General features: G+C 38.8%; 1 protein-coding gene across 5 annotated transcripts in view; it reads right to left on the reverse strand.

Annotated features, from left to right (window-relative positions):
- The window catches only part of camkk1a (calcium/calmodulin-dependent protein kinase kinase 1, alpha a), a 96104-nt gene extending 78888 nt beyond the window's left edge, over positions 1-17216 (reverse strand). For 2 of the 5 annotated variants that reach the window (XM_067438776.1, XM_067438774.1), the window contains exon 1: positions 16328-17210. The gene's annotated coding sequence lies outside the window, so the exon portion shown is untranslated. Of the gene's footprint in view, positions 1-10543; positions 10753-16327 lie in introns of those variants that run through there. The other 3 variants (XM_067438777.1, XM_067438775.1, XM_067438778.1) reach the window with 2 other exon arrangements.
- Between the last annotated feature and the right edge of the window lie 3469 nt (positions 17217-20685).

Consider the following 20685-nt stretch of genomic DNA (forward strand, 5'->3'; position numbering starts at 1 on the left):
GTTACTTTACGATAAGATTCAATTTGTTAGCATCAAATAATGCATTGAGACAATGATCTAACAATGAACAATACTTCAACAGCATTTCAAATCTAGGAGAATTTCACAGGGACAGTTCACGCAAAAAGAAAGTTCTGTCATCATTTACTCTGTCATCTTGTTCACCTCAACAAAAATAATTTACAGAGGATGGAAAATTCTTTTGAGAAATGTTTGTTCATCACTGTCACTGGGTGTGTTCACTTGGCAGGTTTGGTTCGATAAAAACATACTCAGGTGTGATTGCTCTGTTAATGCGGTGTTAAAAATCATTTTCTTTTTTGGTCCAGACCAAAAGAACCAAGAGAACCGAACTAGAAGTTAATAGCATGGTCACCTTGTGTAAGTCTACAGCAAGCGAGGGATCCACACGACCATTCGCAGATGATGTAACTAATGCAGATTCTATCCTCCGTTGTTTTTTCTAACCATCCTTGTGCTGATACATAATAATAATAACCTTGTGCTGATAATAAAATGAGTGGGAATGGGTTTCTCTCTACTCTTCAAACTATAATCTGTCTCCCTGTAGATGCATCTGAAGGCGTCACTGATGGCTTTCAAGTCATTGCCGATTTGAGTGAGATAAAGGGTATTTGATCTCTTCCATTTTCTTCTAACACTCAAGTGGGTCGGAGTCATCGTCTAAGTGTTCCCACAATGACCACCTCAACACTTCATAGACAATCAGGGCAGTGCTTCACAGTTTATGACATTTGTAATGCATGGGCAAAACAAGCTTAAAGGAGAGTTTGTTATTTAGAAATTATCATTCCTTTATAGTTTGCAACAGTTAATTTAGTTTCTAGCTGCATTATTATACACCCTGGCAGTTAATATGCATCAATCTTAAAAATATAGTTTGTGTAGCTGAATAATCAGTTTAAAATATATGTAGAGGCAAATGGAAATTCATGCACCTTTAATTTCACCAAGCTGATTGCTCACAAAAAAAAGTCATGTTTTAATTTTGAGCTTGATTTTTGATGTGAAATAAAGCAATGATTGCCGTAAAGTTGTTTACTTACTTAGTCGTTTAGTTAATTAGTTGTAATAAGTTGTTTACTTAATTAGTCCTCCCATTAACATCATAATGTTCATTCAAACTGATTTGTGAATGCGCATGAAAACAAGAGGCGGGATTTATCGCACAAACCAATCATATTCAATCCTAGCACAATGGAGGATTGCCTCCTCTCACATGACTTTCCACTCATTCTCAATTACCCCCCACCAAACCCATCGCACGCTTTAGGGGGTCTGTTGAAACGCAATGGGCTCAGTGAAGGCAAGAGAGATTCGGACTCCTGCTGTAACTTTCCCTGCTGGTGTCACTGTTGAACAGTGATACTTTAGAAAAAAGTTTACTTTAGAAAAACTTTTTGAGGAGACACTTCCTCCCTTGCCTTCTCAAATTAGGTTTAGCATCAAATTGTTTGAAATGTTCAAAAATAACTGCCGACCCAAAGATTCAGTCATACTTTTTTTGCCCCCCCAAAAAAATGCTTCTTCCCTTTCTAAACTGATGTTTTTCCTTCTGTCAATGAGCTAAAAAGGGGGAAGGAAAACACCTGTTCATTCTGTGCTATCTTTATGTCAATGTTTAGCAGCTTTCCTCAAAGCAAAAGGTTTGCTCAAAATGTCCCTCAAAATGTGTTTACGAACTCCTGCCATCTGTTGAGGAAAGAATTAGTCTCCAGATTGAGGGCTTTAGGGGGTTGTTTATTTCCAAACCCTGTACTCTAGAGATGTGATTAATTGGTTGGTGAAAACATATCCTCTCCATAACTCCTGCGGTGAAGCCTGGCCTGTGTACACAGCGAGACAACCAAGGCAATTTTAGTAGATTTAATCTTAAGTCTAATATGAAAGCCACTGAACGCTGACCGCTCTAACAGTTTTGAGTACAGAGCACTAAAGTAATGAAGTTTTGCAGTTTCATCTGCCCATCTCATTTAGCAGCGACAAGCAGCTCCCACAGAGAGACTTGAGTTCCCTCTACCTGTGCTTTCTGACGCCACAAAACACTCAAGAACCAGAGAGAAGCCTTTTAGATCATCAAAGAAAAAAGGTCAAGCTAAATAAAAACTCAACATGCAGCAAGAATGACTAAACAGAAAAAGACCTGCTGTTCAAATTTATTTATTTTTTTGACATAATTGCATTTAATACGTTTAATTTTTTCTGGGTCCAAATTTTGAGATTTTGAATACTGTCAATGTGGTAGTACGACAACACGACTACAATGAAATAAGATACAGGGCTTTATGGACCGGAGATGATCTAATGACAGATTTTCACACTGAGCAAAAAGAATGGCGACACGGGCATGAGCCATCTGCTCCTTCCGTTGCTTCACCTGTCACTGAACATAACAACAACAAAAACAACAGTCCCACAATCTGTAGATCGCTGTCTCAATCAGCAAATCAATCCTGTCTGAGTAGAGAAACCTGAAACCTATGATTCAATCAGTGTACAGGAGGCTCCTGCTGTTACAAGTACACCTGCAAAGGCTCAAAAGTACTCTAAATATAGTTCACAAACAAAGAATTAGGATTTTAATGTAATGATGTCTTAAAGGAACACACCAAATTTTGGGGACTTTAGCTTATTCACCTATTTTCAGGTGCTGCGTAATATCATTGCGCCGCTGCACCCATGGTACGGCAGCAAAATCCCTGGATTATTACGCAGGAATGAGAGTATAGTTCCTTGCCATTTCAGTCTAGAAAATTGCAACTTTTCATTTTCCGCCGGTCTTAGTACACGATATAACTATACACATCACAACACGTAAATAGGAAAATGTTGCCATTGCAATGGTATGTATGGACTTATCTAACTTATCTTACGGTGAATGAGCTAAAGTCCCAAAAAGCTGCCGTGTTCCTTTAAGAATTAGGCATTCAGCACTACCACTCAAAGGTCTTGTGTTGTAAAAATGTTAATGTTTTTGAAATACATCTCTCATGCTCACCACGGTTGCATTTATTTGACCAAAAATTCAGTAAAAGGAATAATATTTTGAAATATCGGCACAATTTAAATGAACTCTATTCTATAATACTATATTTTAAAAATGTATGACGGCAAAGCAAAATTTTAGAAATCATTCTGATATGCTGATTTTGTGCTGAAAAAACATTTCTTTATATTAATGTTGAAAAGGTTGTGTTGCTGAAATTGTTGTTGCACTTGTGATACATTTTTCCATGTTTCTTTGATAAACAAAGTACATTTAAAACATTATTTATTTATTTAACTGTAAAAAAAAATGTAACAATGCAAGTCTTTACTGTCTCTGTTAATAAATGTATTCCATCTTTGCTGAACAAAAACTTTTTTGTGTAATATTGTTACTTCCAGTACTTGAATTTGATTTGCTGATATACAGCCCGACAGCACTGGGAGTTTTGTATCCCTCCGCTTACCCGTGTTTGCAGGTTCCAGACAGACTGTCCAGTTGTAAGGAGTATGTTCTGTTTTGGTTTTGGTTTTGTTTTTTGCTGTGTTCTGTTCCTGTTTTGTCTGCCTGAGTTCCTAGTTTCCCTGTCTGTTAATTAGGTTCCAGTTTCCACACCCCTGTTTCTGTTCACCTTAATTACATTCTCCACGTATTTAAGCCACGATTTGCATTCTGTTCCTTTGTCCGGTATTGTCAGTGTTTAAAGTGATTGTCTTCAAGTTTCTCTCCTGTGGATTTTATAAAGACTGTTTTGTTTCACTGACATTCCCTGAAAACTTCACTTGAATGTTTAACATTTCTTTTACATATTAAAACGTATTTGGCTTACTACTGACTTGACCTCACACTAGTTTTGAAACATTACTTATAGCACATAAATGAGGCAACTGAATGCTCAAAACCTCATTAACCTCATCAACTGAGGCCTGGTTTCACAGACAGGGCTCAGATAAAGCCAGGGTTAGGCCTTAGTTCAATTATGCCATTTAAGCAGCTTTTATAATATACATAATGACATCATAGAAAAACAAAAAAACTTACTGGTATGCATATTGAGACAAACATAACAATGACACTGACATATTAAGATACGCAAGGGCAGGTTGCGTTCAGTTAAAACAGCTAAACTGTGCATTTTAGTCTGGGTTCTCTCTCTCTCATGCATGCATAATGTTGATGCATATTTGGGGGAATCCTCAGGCTGAGGGATTAGCATTAGCAATGTGTCAGAATCTGAGTGTTTCCACAGAGCTCTCCATGCTTTCTCTCTCTCTCTCTCTCTCTCTCTCTCTCTCTCTCTCTCTCTCTCTCTCTCTCTCTCTCTCTCTCGCGGATGCCTGGAGACAGTGACTAGTGGGGCGCAGGGCTGATAGCAGGGTTCTTAACTCCACACACAGACAAAAATACACTGCCACTGAGCTCACATGAAACCGTCTTCTGGCTTGCATCATGGAGAATGAATCTGCTTTTTTTTTGATACACTATTTTCGCACTGCACAGCGCCACCCAGAATTGGTCTTTCAATTATATTTTACATGACAAAGACAGATAGACCTCCTTTACACATATGCATTTTTAGTGATTTTTTTGCCATTTAAAATGTTTTAGAGGTGGTCAGGGGTGGATTCTGACCACATTTGAAACAGATGTGAATATTAATGTGTAGAGCTATCTGTACTATATAATTTTTTATCAATACTGGTTGATGTATTGGATAAATCAGTTATGTGTATTTATATGTATTATCTCATTTGGAATGAGATGCTTTCCCAAAACGAGGTGTATCACCACCTCTGTTGTGCTTTTTTTTGGTAATAATTCAACTGATCAGTCAATTATTCCTCACGTGATGAATAAATTCAGGATATAAAGAGATTTATTTTAGTTTTATTGTTTTCTCTTTTCTCCAATTCTAATTCCTATTAGCATTCTTTAAAGGTGCACTATGTAGTATTTTTGCAGTAAAATATCCAAAAAAACACTAGGCCAGTGTTATATATTTTGTTCAATTAAGTTCTTACAATATCCCAAATGTTTCCAACTATTTGTAATTTGTAAGAAAATTGCTATTTTAACCAGTAAGCTGGAACATCTGAGGGAGTTGCCAGTTGTCATATCTGCGTTACCCTCGGTTACGATTTTATTCAGCAGAAACATTTTACTCTTAGCAGTGTAAACAAGTTTCACAGCAGCCACTGAGCGAACGCACAGAGTAACGTCATAACATCATTTTAAACTCACTTAAATGCATCTAATATGATAAACAGAGCCGTGTTACCTCATACTTAAAAACCGGAAAAGCGGAAATGGCGCAGACGACTCGTTCCGCCATAATAAAAGTCCCGGTGCTCAAGAGTCGTGTGTTCCTCAACAATCCGTCTTGCTCAGCTCCACAACACTCTGTCCTGCTCTGCTTCACATACAGTAATGTTAATAACCGCATCCATGAACCTGAGTCCTATCCCGATTCTTTTCCACAGGCTGTGAGGTGAAGACCACATGTCCCAAGATGCTGTGCTCAAACTATGCGTCATCAAAATACAGCTTTGTTTTGAATGGGTGGCGCCCTCTAGCGGACAGAAAAATGACATAGTGCAGCTTTAAACCAAGGTCACACCAAAATTTGAGCACGCAAAATTACGTTGGACACAAACACTCACACTTCAACATGTAACAAATAGAATAAATCAACTTAACTTTCCTGAAATGCTGCAAAGTTTGTGTTTATTTAATTCAGCTATCACGTCATGAGGTATAGTTCTTCTGTTGGTCACGTCTTCATGTGATATGAATTTGCAGGTCACTTGCACAGCAGAATAGACTGGGTAAACCCAGCCTGATCTTCTGGCAACTTGATTTTGCCCTGCAACAAGTCTGGAAACCTGTGCATTCATATGTGCTGCTTCTGATAAACTTTTGCAGGAACCAATCACAGACTGGAAATTAACTTTTGCCACCTGTGGAGGATTTCAAAATCTACCTGCATTCTATCACTCAATATTTTTACTAGCTACTTTCTTGTCTTACAAAGTCACTTCCCTCAACTGACAATGTGTAACTGTATGTGTAAATTAATACTACAAGCTCTACAATACTTTAGCAGTTTATTTAACCTCAAGTCTCAATGAAATACTGACATTTTCTCTTTCTCTCTTATACACACACAAACCATGAACTGATATATATTTCATTAAATGAGTAGGGCTCTGTGCTCTCTTTTTTTTACCTGGATGTGGCATTTGGATGATTTGTGGTCTTTTATGGCTTCCAGTTTTAGGTTTTTAGTCCCAACAATAAAACTATTAGTTTTTGCATCTTCTAAAACTGTTGATGACATAACGAGCAGAACATTGTCAGTAGGGATGCACCGAAATCAAAAATCTTGGCTGAAACCGAAAAAGAGGAAACCAAGGCCGAAAACCAAAACACTTAAAGAAATTTTCCCAATTATTAGTAACATTTATGGCTATGACTGTGTAACTTTACTAAAAATCAAAGCATTGCAATTCCATAAATTAATATTAAATTTTCAAATAATAAATCAATTGCAAATTATGCAAATATTTATTTAGCACATTGCAACAATGCAGAGTATAAAATAAAATTCAAACTAAAATGTTTACCTTGAACTCACTCATGTGTAAATTAAATAATAATGTACAGGCCTGCAGAAAAGTACAGACATTGAATAAAGTAATCAAATGTAAATTAACTGCATATTTAATTGTTTAAATTAAAGATTAATACTTATTAAACTTACAAATAGCTATTCAATAAAGAGCAGTGAGTGATGTCCTTTTGTTGTTTGACATTAAACAGGCAGCAGTAAAGGCTACTGCCCCTTTAAGACCTAATGCAGGGACATGCGTCATCTTTCTCGACTGTATACTGTATACATATAACTTAAGGCATATACAGACTATAGCCCTATTCGGACGGTAATTGTTTCTCATGTGAACGTCCATAAAAATACATTTGCATGTCACCTCAGTGATGAAACTCGTGCATTCAGATGGTGAATAATTCCCGGTGGAGGAGCGAGTTTTGTGATTCTGCGCACCTGTGAACCTGCTCACGTGGTCAGTCCACTGACTGTTTGTCTGCTGTGAAAATGTCATATGCTTGGAATAATAAGAATAAAATCATATTTATTTATATATGTCTGCTAGGATACTTATCAAGATGGACATGTTGATATACTTCTTATGTGAGCTTGTCCATTCAAGCGCAAGACTTGAAAGAGAACTCAATATTTGCGCGCTGTGAGACGTGTGCGCGCTTTCGGATGAGTGCACAGAGACAGATGTTCTCACAGCGCACGCAAGTTCTCATTCGCGTCTTCTGGCTCTACTCGGGTGATAACGGAGAAAACGACTGGTCATATTCGAACATACGGCAGCACTTGCATGAACTCAACAAAGTTTACAAAGAGGTGAAACGGTATGCTATTTTTATTTACGCGCCACGGTGGCCGGTGGGTGAAGCAAGTTTACCAGCCACTACTACCCGCATTTGGCTGGTGGCGGGTGCTAATTTCCATCCCTGCCTGGCACGCTATGGGCGGGTTTAACACGACGACAGATAGAGAAAAACGATGGGTTGTTGCCCGTTGATCACGCCTCTTGTGGTCTGATTGGTTGAAGGATTATCCAATTACGTACAGAATCATTCAAATGATGTTTGCTGATCACGCCTCTTGTGCAGTAGAAAATACAGAGCAGACTCCCCAGACCAATGTTCAAACTTAAATTGAGCTTAAACTTGTGTTTCCCATTTTTGCATTCACATACACTGTAAAAAAAAAAAAAAAATACTACAGTGTATGTGACTGATAACATCTACATTTTTTAGTTGGCCAAATTGATTTTTTTGTTAATTAAATTGCACCAATTCACATAAATTCAGTTTGGCCAACTGAAAAATGTTATCAATCACTAGAATTTTAAATTGGAGACATTATATATATATATATATATATATATATATATATATATATATATATATATATATATATATATATATATAGTGTATTAATGGAAATCAAAAGAACAACAAAAATTGACATGTAACTGGCCATCTAAAAGAAGCAATAGGTTCCCCCCGCCCCACCCCCACCGCCACCCACCGACCCCCAATGATTTTAAAATCCGGTAAATAAGGGAACATTTTGTTAGCAGAGCCTCTGATGCATTACGTAACTACCATTTTCCATTTTGCACAGGTAAGTGGCGATAAATACAATCCAGCAAAAGAACATCCAGATATTATCCAGATATTGAATGCATGTTAATGCCAGGGGTAAAGGGGCCATAGAGAAAAGGCAGACAATTTGATTGTGCCCTTTGACACACCCAGCGGGGGGGGCAAGAACACAAGCTGTATATCTGTGGCCTTTTCAAGGGCATGAGATACAATCTCACCGCTAACTGATAAGCACCAGGTTAAAGAAGCTCTGGCTCTGCCGTGCAGGTACAATTACTGACTGATTTCACATGACTGCTTGGGAAGGACAAGGTTACATATCCTTTTAGCTTTGCATTGCAAAATCAAGATAGAAGCATAACAGGTGATCAACTTATTTAAGAAAAGCAAAGAACGTTTATCTTTCAGTCTTTCCAATAAATATGTGAACAAGCCTTACATGAAAGCAAACTACAGGAAAGTCATGGACAATTAGACGCAGGCAGGCACGCACGCACACACACACACGCAAGACCCAGATGATTCCATTATTCTCATGTGTATACTGGGGAAACACACTCAAGCATTACTAAACCAAATACAGTGGAAGATGCGTCAACAAACCTCTGGGTTTCTGGAATCCCTTATTCCACAGAAGAGCCCAGGGAAGAATCACACTGTTGTGACATTATAAGGACTGACTAAAGCAGGAGATCATCTCAATTGTTTTATAATATGCACAAAAAAATATGTTTTGTGCAAAAGCAGGGACTCTTGTTGCCAGCCTCATTTCAATAGTTTGAAGCAAATAATTATTGTCATGTTATGGCTGATAACAACATCTAAAACAAACTTATGTTACAGATTAAATTAGTCATGACAATGTAAAGTTCACAAGAAGGATAAATATTTCTCTTGACATCTGCAGAAGGAAACATTATACTAATTACATTAGGGGAAAAAAGTCCTTATAAGAGAGACCCATGGGATGCAGATCAGATCCCTTGAAAAGTAAGAAAATCAAGCTCGGAGACTAATAACCAACAGGTCTGAATTATTATCTGCCATTTCCACAATGTGTCATTACAATCAACAGTAACAGCAGCTCACAGTGCTCTTTACAAGAAAGTGTTCATCTTAAATGGTCAAATCTTTGCCTTAATATTTTGTGTTATTACTTTAAAGTGCTAGATGATGGTAAAAGCTCTCTTTCAAATGCTCAAAGCAATTACACATCAAATACCAGACAACTGAAAAGATATAGAACCTGTCCTGATATTTAACAGGGTGGATAACAAAAGTATACATTAAATATAATATTGATTTGTAGATTGTATTGAATTGTATTTGCGCCACTAGAAATTAAACAATGCATTTTATAATCCTAAATAAGGCGTTCCATTATGTAAGTTCTACATTGTCAGGCCATTTAGTTGTACAAAAGGACATTATGCTGTACATTTTTCAAACACAATGACATAAACCCACGCATAAATCCTGGTCTTACTGAACACTCACAGTAGAATTACTGGAGATGAGAGGGACGTGTATGACTGAAGCATGTCATGGTCTCCTCCAGGCTGCATCGCCGGACTTCTGATGCAGATCCGCAGTGATGACAAGAGTCTTTATCTCAATACACAGAGAGATCACAAAGCCTGAGCTATAGAATTAAGTCAAGGATTACAAAGGATGCATGATGTGGAGTCTCTAAGCAGACTAATTCACCTCACAAATGCACAGTAATCTCGGCTTTCATCGAAAGATGACAACGGCTGGAATAAAAGACTTATGCTTCAGTACGTGCGCAATCACACAACTCTTGTTTACAGAAAATACCAGGGTGGTGATTGCAAGCTTTGTTCTAGTTCAGTGCTGATCAGAATAAAATACTGCTAGAAATTAATGAGCAATGCTGAAAACTAAACAGCAAAATCTAGCAAAACAAATGGCTATCCCGGGCATGTTGAACATTAAAATTTGATTAAGTCAAACAGGCGTCCTCTTGCATTATGCAGGAACTGAATTAATTTTCATATGGTACGTTTCTATATTAAATCGCAATAGGATAATGGTAACACATTACAATAGGGTTGTTTGTCAGAAATCATATACAATGAACAGCAATTGCTTACAGAAATGATTCACTCAGGTTATTGTTAATTTAACAATGTTCTATTGGTAATTTATGTTTTTATAATATCCAATTTTAATTTATACAACTTGTCAATCAACATTATACAAAAATGACAATCAAAAATTCTAGCCTTGTTATAAAGTGTTACCAAGATCATTTCAATGTTTATTTGTTCATGTTTTTGTTTTTAAGTCTTAAAATGCCCCAACTACACTTACTTTCAAGGGTTTGTTCTCTCTTTCACGCAGCCTCTTCAGATTTCTCGCCTCCTTACATCGACATGACACGTTGTTACTCCAGTTCTCTGTGCTTCTCTCCCACCCTCAGATATATATGTCACAGGAGCACAAAAAAGGTCCTCATCAACTCTCTTTTTGTGCCCCCGCCCCACCCTCTCTCCGATTGTCTCTCAGGTCTCTGACAGTAGTAAACACTATGGCTTCCCTCACTCACGATCCACAATCAGAGAAGAGGAACTAGAGGTGAGATGTGTGCGTGTCTGTTTGTGTATGCACAGAGGAGGAAGAGTGCTACGCTACAGCACTGTATTCTCCAGTGTCTTTTATTGCTGAATCAGAGTTAACCCAGAGCAGAGGTGACATTGCTGCATTCCCCCCCTTGGCAATGAGACAAGTCTGCACAACAAAGAGGATAAAACATTGCTGCATGTTGTGTTCCTCTAAAGTCAACATGAAAAAAAGACGTCTGTTGCACAATTAGCTGGTCCTCATTGAAAAAATGAGGAAAAGAAAATGTAGGGCAGTGAATTTCTTCTGTTCATTGTCGATTGAAATAAGACAGCTTGAGGTCGAATTGCGATGTTTAAGTGGACTAAATTATTGGAAAAGGATAATGCCTGTCACTTCACCTGAAAACTAAGTTCTGACATTTTGATTAAGAATTATGGGGTTAAAAAAATGAAACATGCATGGATGTTTTTCAGTAATATTTAATAGCAATTTTCATTTGATGCTGACTTTAAAGACAAAGCCAATTAATGGGCTTCTGGATAATGTTGATCAATAATAGCAATTTAGACATTGTTTTTTTAGCAGACCCACATTGAGGTCCGGCTACATTCTAGTACGTAACGCCCACTTTCTACAATGCACTGCATTCCAGATGGATAAAATCAAGTCTCGCCCTACATTTTATTTTCGTTGAGCATCCTGTTTCACACATAAATGCAAGATTCATTCCCCTTACATAATCCTAGAATATTGCATTACAGCCTTTACAGTTTTTTTTCTTAATCTTGATAATATGCATTTTAAATTACACTTAAGTAAAAATGATCAGATTAAACCTTCATTTTCTGTGTTTTAAGTCATCCATTTTAACAGCTTGCTACCTTAGCATTGAGCTATAACTCTAATTGGAAAAGCACTTTTAGGCTGGCCACACACTTGAAGATAATAAGCCCGATTCGTGGGCCAATTCGACGATTGTTGCAAGACTTTTTTGTCCTAAAAATCCTCAATTGTGTGGTGTCATTACGATTATTTTACTGCTCTCGATCGTACCGGAGCCCATCCAATCACAAAACGTAAATATCAGACATGTTTGATATTTACATTTTGGGATTGGGCGGGCTCCGACGTGATAACCCACGATAGCCAATGAGAGCGAGCAAGCTTCGCCAACCGAATGTTGTGTGCTTCTAGCTGAAACTTGCCAGCCAACATGCCACGAAAATATTGAGAAAGAAGATCACCCATATTCGTTTTTTCTCCTTAGTTTTTTTTCCCGTAAAACAAAACTCACATCTAGAAAACCATCGGTCTGTGATCTCCCATGGTTTTAAAATCCGTTTAGTGTGTCCCAAGCAATAAAGCAATACGCTACAATGTTACATTGTGGAAATAAAAAGGCTCGCAAATGCAGTTTTACGTCAGCGTTAATGTAACAATGAGAAGGGAATGGGCTTTTAAAAAGACTGTGTAATAAACCGATTTTGGATGCTTTTCATATCTGATAAGCCTATAAACACAACTTGTAAATAAAGATGTTGTTGTGACATAATTAAGGACAAAATTAATCACCCATTGTTGTAGTCATATTTAGTAAGAATAATTGTGTCAGATGAATATTTATATAGCTCACTGCATGACACTGTTCTGAACGAGCTACCACAAAGAGACCACATACTGTCTGCACTCACAGCTCAACTCCTATCTTTGGTCAGCGTTTATCTGACAACATACTGACAGATCAGTCAGATCAGTCTGATTCTTGCTTGCATTTTAATAAAGGCTGATTACGTGTTATCAGTTTGACACACTCACAGAGACACAGGAAGCACGCGGCATCTTCTCTCACACTCACCAGGAGCGTCTGAGCACTGCTGAAGTGCCGCCAATAGATGTATAACCTCTGAATTATTCTCTCACATCCAGCTCTCAGCGGCCCCTGCAACTGGCTGGCTATGGTGCGCTAAAAATGTTAAATACTGCATCTACTGCATCTAGTAGCTTACATTTGGAGAACAGCCACCTAATTGGCAATTAAAGCAGATAAGAAATGTCTGTTGTACTCTACACTCAGTATAAAGATAGAGCTATTCTGGAAGACCAGTAAAGCAGCTGCATTTAATAGGGCTGGACTAGAAGATTTGAATATTCCTTCCACGGGTTGGTATTTAAATTTTAATTTTGTGATTCGAATAATCTTTTTGTGTGTATGTGTGTGTGTGTGTGTGGGGGGGGGTGTCCACACCTTTATTAGAGAGTAAGTATGCTCAGCCCTTCCCTCAGAATATTCTATGTTGATTACTACCGAAGCTTCGAAGCTCAAGAAAAAATAGTATTTGGACCAGCCCTAGTATTTAACCACATTGTTCTATTCCCATGGGATTCCTATTGACAATACTGAGAAATCCTTCAAGCACAGTAGAATCAATAAAGTCAATGAGGATTAGATTTACAGAGGCAGAAGGGCCAGCAATCTGGTGTGTGTTACAGAACCAATCCAACAGGTCAATGGCATGTAATGTATCCTTCAATGGCATGTAATGTATAGACAATCTTCCATATAGTCTGTTCAGAAATCAGTATTATTTAATTTACCCTTAAACATAAATCAGTGTGTGCATCGGTTTGCACACGCAAAGCCACAATGGACAAGCAATTCACTATACTATAACTAATTTCACATTATATAATTATGCATAATTACATTTCAATTATGATTTTTTTTAACTGACAAATTATTATCATAAATGGTAAAAAAACAATGCAAATTAGCCATCACCCACTATCCTGGCTAGAAAACAGCTAAAAACAGCATAAGCTGGTTTTAGGTGGATCAAGCCTGGTCATAGCTGGTTTAGCAGGCTCGTCTTGGCCACTTCTTCAACTGGTCAGACTGGGGGGAAAATACTGGACAAGCTTAAACCAACGATATTCATCTTAAACCAGATAAAGGCTCCCTGTCTGTGTAGACTGCTAGGTAGACTATGCAAAAAACTGTAAAAATAAAATAAAAAATACAGTCAACAATTTCAGAGCCTAGACCAATACCAAGCTCCAAAACACAGATACCAGTTTAAACTGTGAACAAGGACACTCAAACAGCTGAATTTAGCTGTAATAAAATCAGCAATGCAAACTATACTATGCTGCAGGCGTCCCTTGACTCCCGTCATATATTCTAGCTGACTTTCTTGTAGGCCTATTGATTGCAGCAGTCTTGTTTCATTCAAGTGGCTGGGGATTTTTCTTTTTACTGAAGGTCATCTGAAGTACAAAAACATTTACTGAAAGTATTCAAATGTATGGAAGATGTCTATTTCCCCATAGAAATAATAAAGTAGTAACTAGAGCTGCAACTAACGATTATTTTTTCTGTCGACTAATCTAACGATTATTTTTTCGATTAGTCGACTAATCTAACGATTAATTTTTTTACCCTTTGAAATTTTTCAAAATTCTGTGGCACCCCCTCGCATAAGTTACGCTAGAGGTGTAACAGTACAGACTGCTCACAGTTCACTTTGTATCACGGTTTTAGTTTCACGTTTCAGTACAGTTCGGTATTTGCTATGTTCAGGGGAAAAAGGACTACTGTCAAATGAAAATAAAGAAAATAAGAACAGATAACTTAAATAGAAGCAGCAGCACAAATAAATACTATTGAGCAAAGATGAGAATAAAATAAACAATGCTTTTCAGGATTTTCAGGTAGGTCTAACATTAGTTTTTAGGTAGAGAAATGGAATTAAGTAATCAAAAGTAAAATAACCACACATTTAACTGTTTAAAATTAAAAAATAATCCTTATTAAACTTACAAAAGCTATTCAGTCAGGAGCAGTGAGTGATGTCTTTATCTTTTGTTTGACATTAAACAGACAGCAGTGAATGCTACTGCCCCTTTAAGACCCACGGATAGTCGTCGTATTTTCTGTATAAAGTTCACTTAAGGCATAGAGTAGGCTATGACATTTTGACATACTTTTGTGAGTTTGTCCGTTTAAGCACAGGATTTGAAAGATAACTCAATATTTGAGCACTTTGGGACGAGTGCACAGAGACAGATCTTCTCATTCGAGTCTCCTGGCTACACGGGGGTGATGACGGTGAAATGACTGCTCATATTCGGACGTACAGCAGCACTCGCATGCGTTTTATAAAGTTTACAAAGAGAGACCGTTTTGCCCACGTTTTTCTTTTATTATCGCTGTTGTTGTAGTGTATACCTGAGGAGTCAGCACGTGTATCCATCGACAGAAACATACATACAGCATTATTTTCAAGTTACAACCCATATTAAAGATGCGTCATCAGATGCCAGATGAACCGAAGTGTAAGTGCGTCCCCGCAACTTTTGCTCGGGATCCCGGTTGGGAAACACTGGTCTGTATTGATTGACACCGCGCTGGCTTGTTTAGAATTATATGAGCGCCGTGACCGCGCGCTGCCGCGTGATGAAGGCTTGTCGCAACTCTGTTATTCAACTGCTCTGGTTTTAAAAGCTATGTCATACTAAATGCGCCAAAATGCAATAAAACTTGTTTTACAGTCGAATGCAACGCGTGTGTGTGTGAGTGAGTAAGAGACGCGCAAAAGGGCGGAGAGAGAATTTAAGGAAATGCAGCTAAACGAATATGCGTGCGTCTTTTAAATAGCATAAAAATGAATGAATGACGAATGTGGCGGCCGTTATTGATTATGTGGCAGTCCGCCACAAATTAGTCTATGTGTGGGAAACACTATTTGGCCTCTGTTTAAAGTATTCCCATACTTTTGATATTCGCGGTCTAGGTTTTTGTGATAAAACCAGGAGCAGAAGCCAACATTACGCGAGATGAACGTCTGACACGACGCGTCGACGCATTTCACGAACGTCGACGTATTTCCGTAGTCGACGTCATCGATGACGTCGACGCGTCGTTGCAGCACTAGTAGTAACTATGGGAACTACGATTTGTCCACACACACCCAACCCCCCCAAAAATACACCTCTATTGCATGCAGTCTCACCACTTTTTGTTTCATCTTACTTTTAAATAGGTAACATTTGCATTTTTTTTCTTTATGACTTTATAACTTTCTTGACGTCACAAAACTGTGAATTAAATTATATTCAAATATTATGTTTTATCTCACAGCTTAAATACCAACCAATTTGTTTTTGACGTCATTATAACGTAACACAGTATTAAAATAAATTGCTATAAAAAAACAACTAATGTTTTAACGGTTCATTGCTCCAGTTAATGCACCCCATCGCAAAAAGCTTTGTTTCTGGCTACACTACTGTTCTATAGCGAAGATATAGGCTAGTGCAATTAGGGTGACAGAAGGGGGTTCTCTTCTCGTAATAAGAACCCGCCCCTTCGACTCTCCACACTAAGGTAACCAGCTGCATTGTTCACAAACAGCATTGCAACAGCTTCTCCGCTGTATGTCTTCCTGCCAAGTGCCTCGCTCGACCAGCGCCGGTGTAGATGACCGAAACAAAACACTGTCACCGTCTCCATGCTGATATGATAACTGTACTCACCTATCAACTTGGTCGCTTGTCTTTTGTTCAACAATCTCCCGATCACAGCTCCTGCATTTCGAAGTTGCTTTCGATTTGGTTGAAGGCGACGACACCCGAATTAATCTGTTTTAGTGTTTAAAAAAAGTTTCACTTCCAAAATCGAGCTGTCAAAGATCCTCGGCGTGTGTCGACGCTTCAGGAGCGTGTAGTGAGTGACAGCTGGCTTCATCAATGTCACTGTCTGTCGCTCACCGGTCTATCCGAGCAAGCATATTTCTGCTTCTTGTTATGTTGAATTGTGTTTGGGCTTTGTTGCGCGATGGAATCTCCGCATCATTTCAGTCTCTTGTGAGTCAGTTTGATGGCATATATCTGCCCCATCTCTCTCTCTCTCTCTCTCTCTCTCTCTCTCTCTCTCTCTCTCTCTCTCTCTCTCTCTCTCTCTCTCTCTCTCTCTCTCTTTCTCTCTCTCTCTCTTCCGCACTGCTGACAGATCCCCGACCGACCGAGCCAGTGCAGCTTCAAACAGCCCGTCACATGCTCACTGCCATCAGCTCCCGTTTCTCAGCAGCGCTACAGATCAGTCAAGTGAATTACGTGGAATTAAATTGCGTCTCTTATCAAGTGAAACATTACCACGCTAACAGAAAGCTTGGGTGAACTTCACGATCCATCAAACATTTCCCTTTCTTTTACTATGGTCGGGTCCTAAAGCCCACCGCGTTCATGGCACTCTCAGAGGTCACGCCCACAGACTGTGGCTGAATTCAGAACCGCTTAGCATACTGCTCATGGCCTTAGCCAGCTATGAGGTCACCGAGGTCCGGACCTCAGTATTTTTCCGAGGTGTAGGGAAGTGCGAGGCACAACCTAACGCGGGGTAAGCTGTAACACGCATGGTTTGTTTAACACTGTCAGGATGATTAAACTTTGTGTATTACTAGTTGTCATATCAACACTATATAGAGAAAAAATAGCACCAAAATTAAAAAAATCTTTGGAAGATATCACTGAACATTTATTTTACCATAGCAAAAGTACGTTTCTCATTTAAGTTTATTTTTTATTTTTATGTTTTTTGTGTTTATTTAAAATAAGACAAATCTGATATTATTTGAATTTTATTTTATTTAACAGTTGAGATCGTTCTTTAATGCTTATCTAACAGCAGTCCTGCAGTTAGGGTCCGTTGTATAACACTGCGTTACAATGAGCCCTTATTTGAACTATGATATTATATTCTATATTTTTATGAATTCTTTTGAGAAACAATGAGAAAAGGGTAAATAAGGACTGAGAGTCAATATTCAGAAATTATTCATTAGTCTGTTTTTAACTATGCTGTATAGCTGTTATAGCGATGCATTTGTTGTCAAAATAAAAAATGTGTGTATTTTTAATGATAAAAAATGTCAAATAAATTGTATTTTATTGAAAAAATATTTTTGTTTGTTTTGGATATTTTTTTGATTATATCAGATAACATTTTACGCTTTTATTTGCTCATGATACAATGTGCCCCCTCGCAATGTGCCCACCTATGGGGCATGTTGTCACATTTCACTTTCATTCTTTCAGGGTAAATCAAGAAAAAAAGTATACACTGTATTAATGAAACAAAACCATATAATTGTACTAGAAGTGTGCAATTAATGTGGGAAAAAATAAATACTCTAAACCCCAAGTGGTTTTACACAAACTGAGATTTACACAAAAAGCTTTATGTTGTGCTCCACTCTACCCTATATAATAAATGTTGTAAAATAATTGACTAATCTTCTTCTTTTTCTTTTGGCTGTTCCCTTTCAGGGGTCGCCACAGTGAATCATCTGCCTCCATCTAGTCTTATCCTCTGTATCCTCTTCTCTCAGACCGACTACTGACTCATGTTCTCCTTCACTACACATCCATATAACTCCTCTTTGGTCTTCCTCTTGACGTCCTGCAGCTCTAACCTCAGCATCCTTTTACCGATATATTCACTCTCCCTCCTCTGAACATGTCCAAACCATCTCAACATGGCCTCTCTAACTTTGTCTCCAAAACATCTCACATGTGCTGTTCCTCTGATGTACTCATTTCTGATCCTATCAATCCTCAAAGAGAACCTCAAAATCTTCAGCTTTGCTACCTCTAGCTTTTCCTCCTGTCTTTTCCTCAGTGCAACTGTCTCCAAACCATACAACATCGCTGGTCTCACTACTGTCCTGTACACCTTTCCTTTCATTCTTGCTGGTACTTTTATCACACAACAGACCTGACACTTTTCTCCACCCATTCCAACCTGCCTGCACACGCTTCTTCACCTCTTTTCCACACTCCCCATTGCTCTGGACTGTTGACCCTAAGTACTTAAAATCCTGCACCTTCTTTACCTCTTGTCCCTGTGACCTCACTGTTACACTTGGTTCTCTCTCATTCACACACATGTATTCTGTCTTGTTGCGACTAACCTTCATTCCTCTTCTCTCCAGAGCAAACCTCCACCTCTCTAGACTTTCTTCCATCTGCTCCCTGCTCTCACTACAGATCACAATGTCATCCGCAAACATCATAGTCCATGGAGACTCCTGTCTGACCTCATCTGTCAGCCTGTCCATCACCACCGCAAACAAGAAGGGGCTCAGAGTCGATCCTTGATGCAGTCCCACCTTCACCGTGAAGTCCTCTGTCTCACCTTCGGCACACCTTACCACTGTCCTACTGCTCTCATACAAATCCTGTACCACTCTAACATACTTCTCTGCCACTCCAGACCTCCTCATACAATACCACAGCTCCTCTCTTGGCACTCTTGTCATATGCTTTCTCTAAATCTACAAAGATACAATACAGCTCTTTCAGACCATCTCTGTACTTCTCCATTAACATTCTCAAAGCAAATAATGCATCTGCTGTGCCCTTTCTTGGCATGAAACCATATACTGCTGCTCACAAATGTCCACTTCTCCCCTTAGCCTTACTTTCACTACTCTTTCCCACAACTTCATTGTATGGCTCATCAGCTTAATACCTCTGTAGTTTCCACAACTCTGCACATCTCGCTTGTTCTTAAAAATCGGCACCAAAACACTTCTCCATTCCTCAGGCATCCCCTCACTCTTCTAAAACCTTGTTGAACAACCTAGTTAAAAACTTTACTGCCATTTCTCCTAGAGACTTCTATACCTCCACTGGTATGTCATCAGGACCAACTGCCTTTCCTCTCTTTATCCTCTTCAAAGCTCTCCTTACTTCACCCTTGCTAATACTTTCTACTTCCTGGTCAACAATATTTGCCTCTAAAACTCTTCTCTCCCTGTTATTTTCCTCATTTATCAGTTCTTCAAAGTACTCCTTCCATCTTTCCCTCACCCTCGTATCACCTGTCAAAACATTTCCATCTCTATCTTTAATCACTCTAACCTGCTGCACATCCTTTCCATCTCTATCCCTCTGCCTCACCAACTGATACACATCCCCTATACCTTCCTTACTGTCTAACCTTGCATACATGTCCTCATACGCTTTCTGTTTGGCCTTTGCCACCTCTATCTTAACCTCACGCTGCATCCCCCTATATTCCTGTCTACTTTCCTCCGTCCTCTCACTGTCCCACTTCTTCCTAGCTAACTTCTTCCTCTGAATACTCTCCTGGACTTCCTCATTGCACCACCAAGTCTCCTTGTCTTCTTTCCTCCTTCCAGATGACACACTTAGCACCTTTCTACCCGTCTCCCTGATCACTTTGGCTGTAGAAGTCCAGTCTTTTGGAAGCCCTTCTTGAACACCTAAAGTTTGTCTTAACTCCTCCCTTAAAACCACACAGCACTTTTCCTTTTCCAACTTCCACCACTTTGTCTTCTGCTCTGCCTTTACTCTCCTCATCCTCCTCACCACCAGAGTCATCTTACACACCACCATCCTATGCTGTCTAGCTACACTCTCACTACTTTACAATCACTAATTTACATCAGATTACAGCGTCTACATAATATATAGTTCACTTGTGTTCTCCTGGCACCACTCTTATATGTCACTCTTATGTGTTCCTGCCTCTTCTAAAAGTGTGTGTTCACCACAGCCATCTCCATACTTTAAGCAAAGTCTACCAACTTCTGTCCTTCATGGGTTCCTTTCCTGAAGACCAAACCTGCCCATCACTTCCTCATCCCCACTATTCCCTTCCCCAACATGTCCATTCAAATCTGCCCCTTTCACTACCCTCTCACCTCTGGGAACAGTCTGCGTCACTTCCTCCAACTTGCTCCAGAATCTGTCTTTCTCATCTTATTTACAACCTACTTGTGGAGCAAAGGCACTAACAAAATTCAACATCACACCTTCAATGTCCAGATTCAGACTCATCAGCCTATCTGACACTCTATTCACCAACA

This window comes from Pseudorasbora parva, chromosome 3 (assembly GCF_024679245.1).
Source record: "Pseudorasbora parva isolate DD20220531a chromosome 3, ASM2467924v1, whole genome shotgun sequence".
NCBI classification, from domain to species: Eukaryota; Metazoa; Chordata; class Actinopteri; order Cypriniformes; family Gobionidae; genus Pseudorasbora; species Pseudorasbora parva.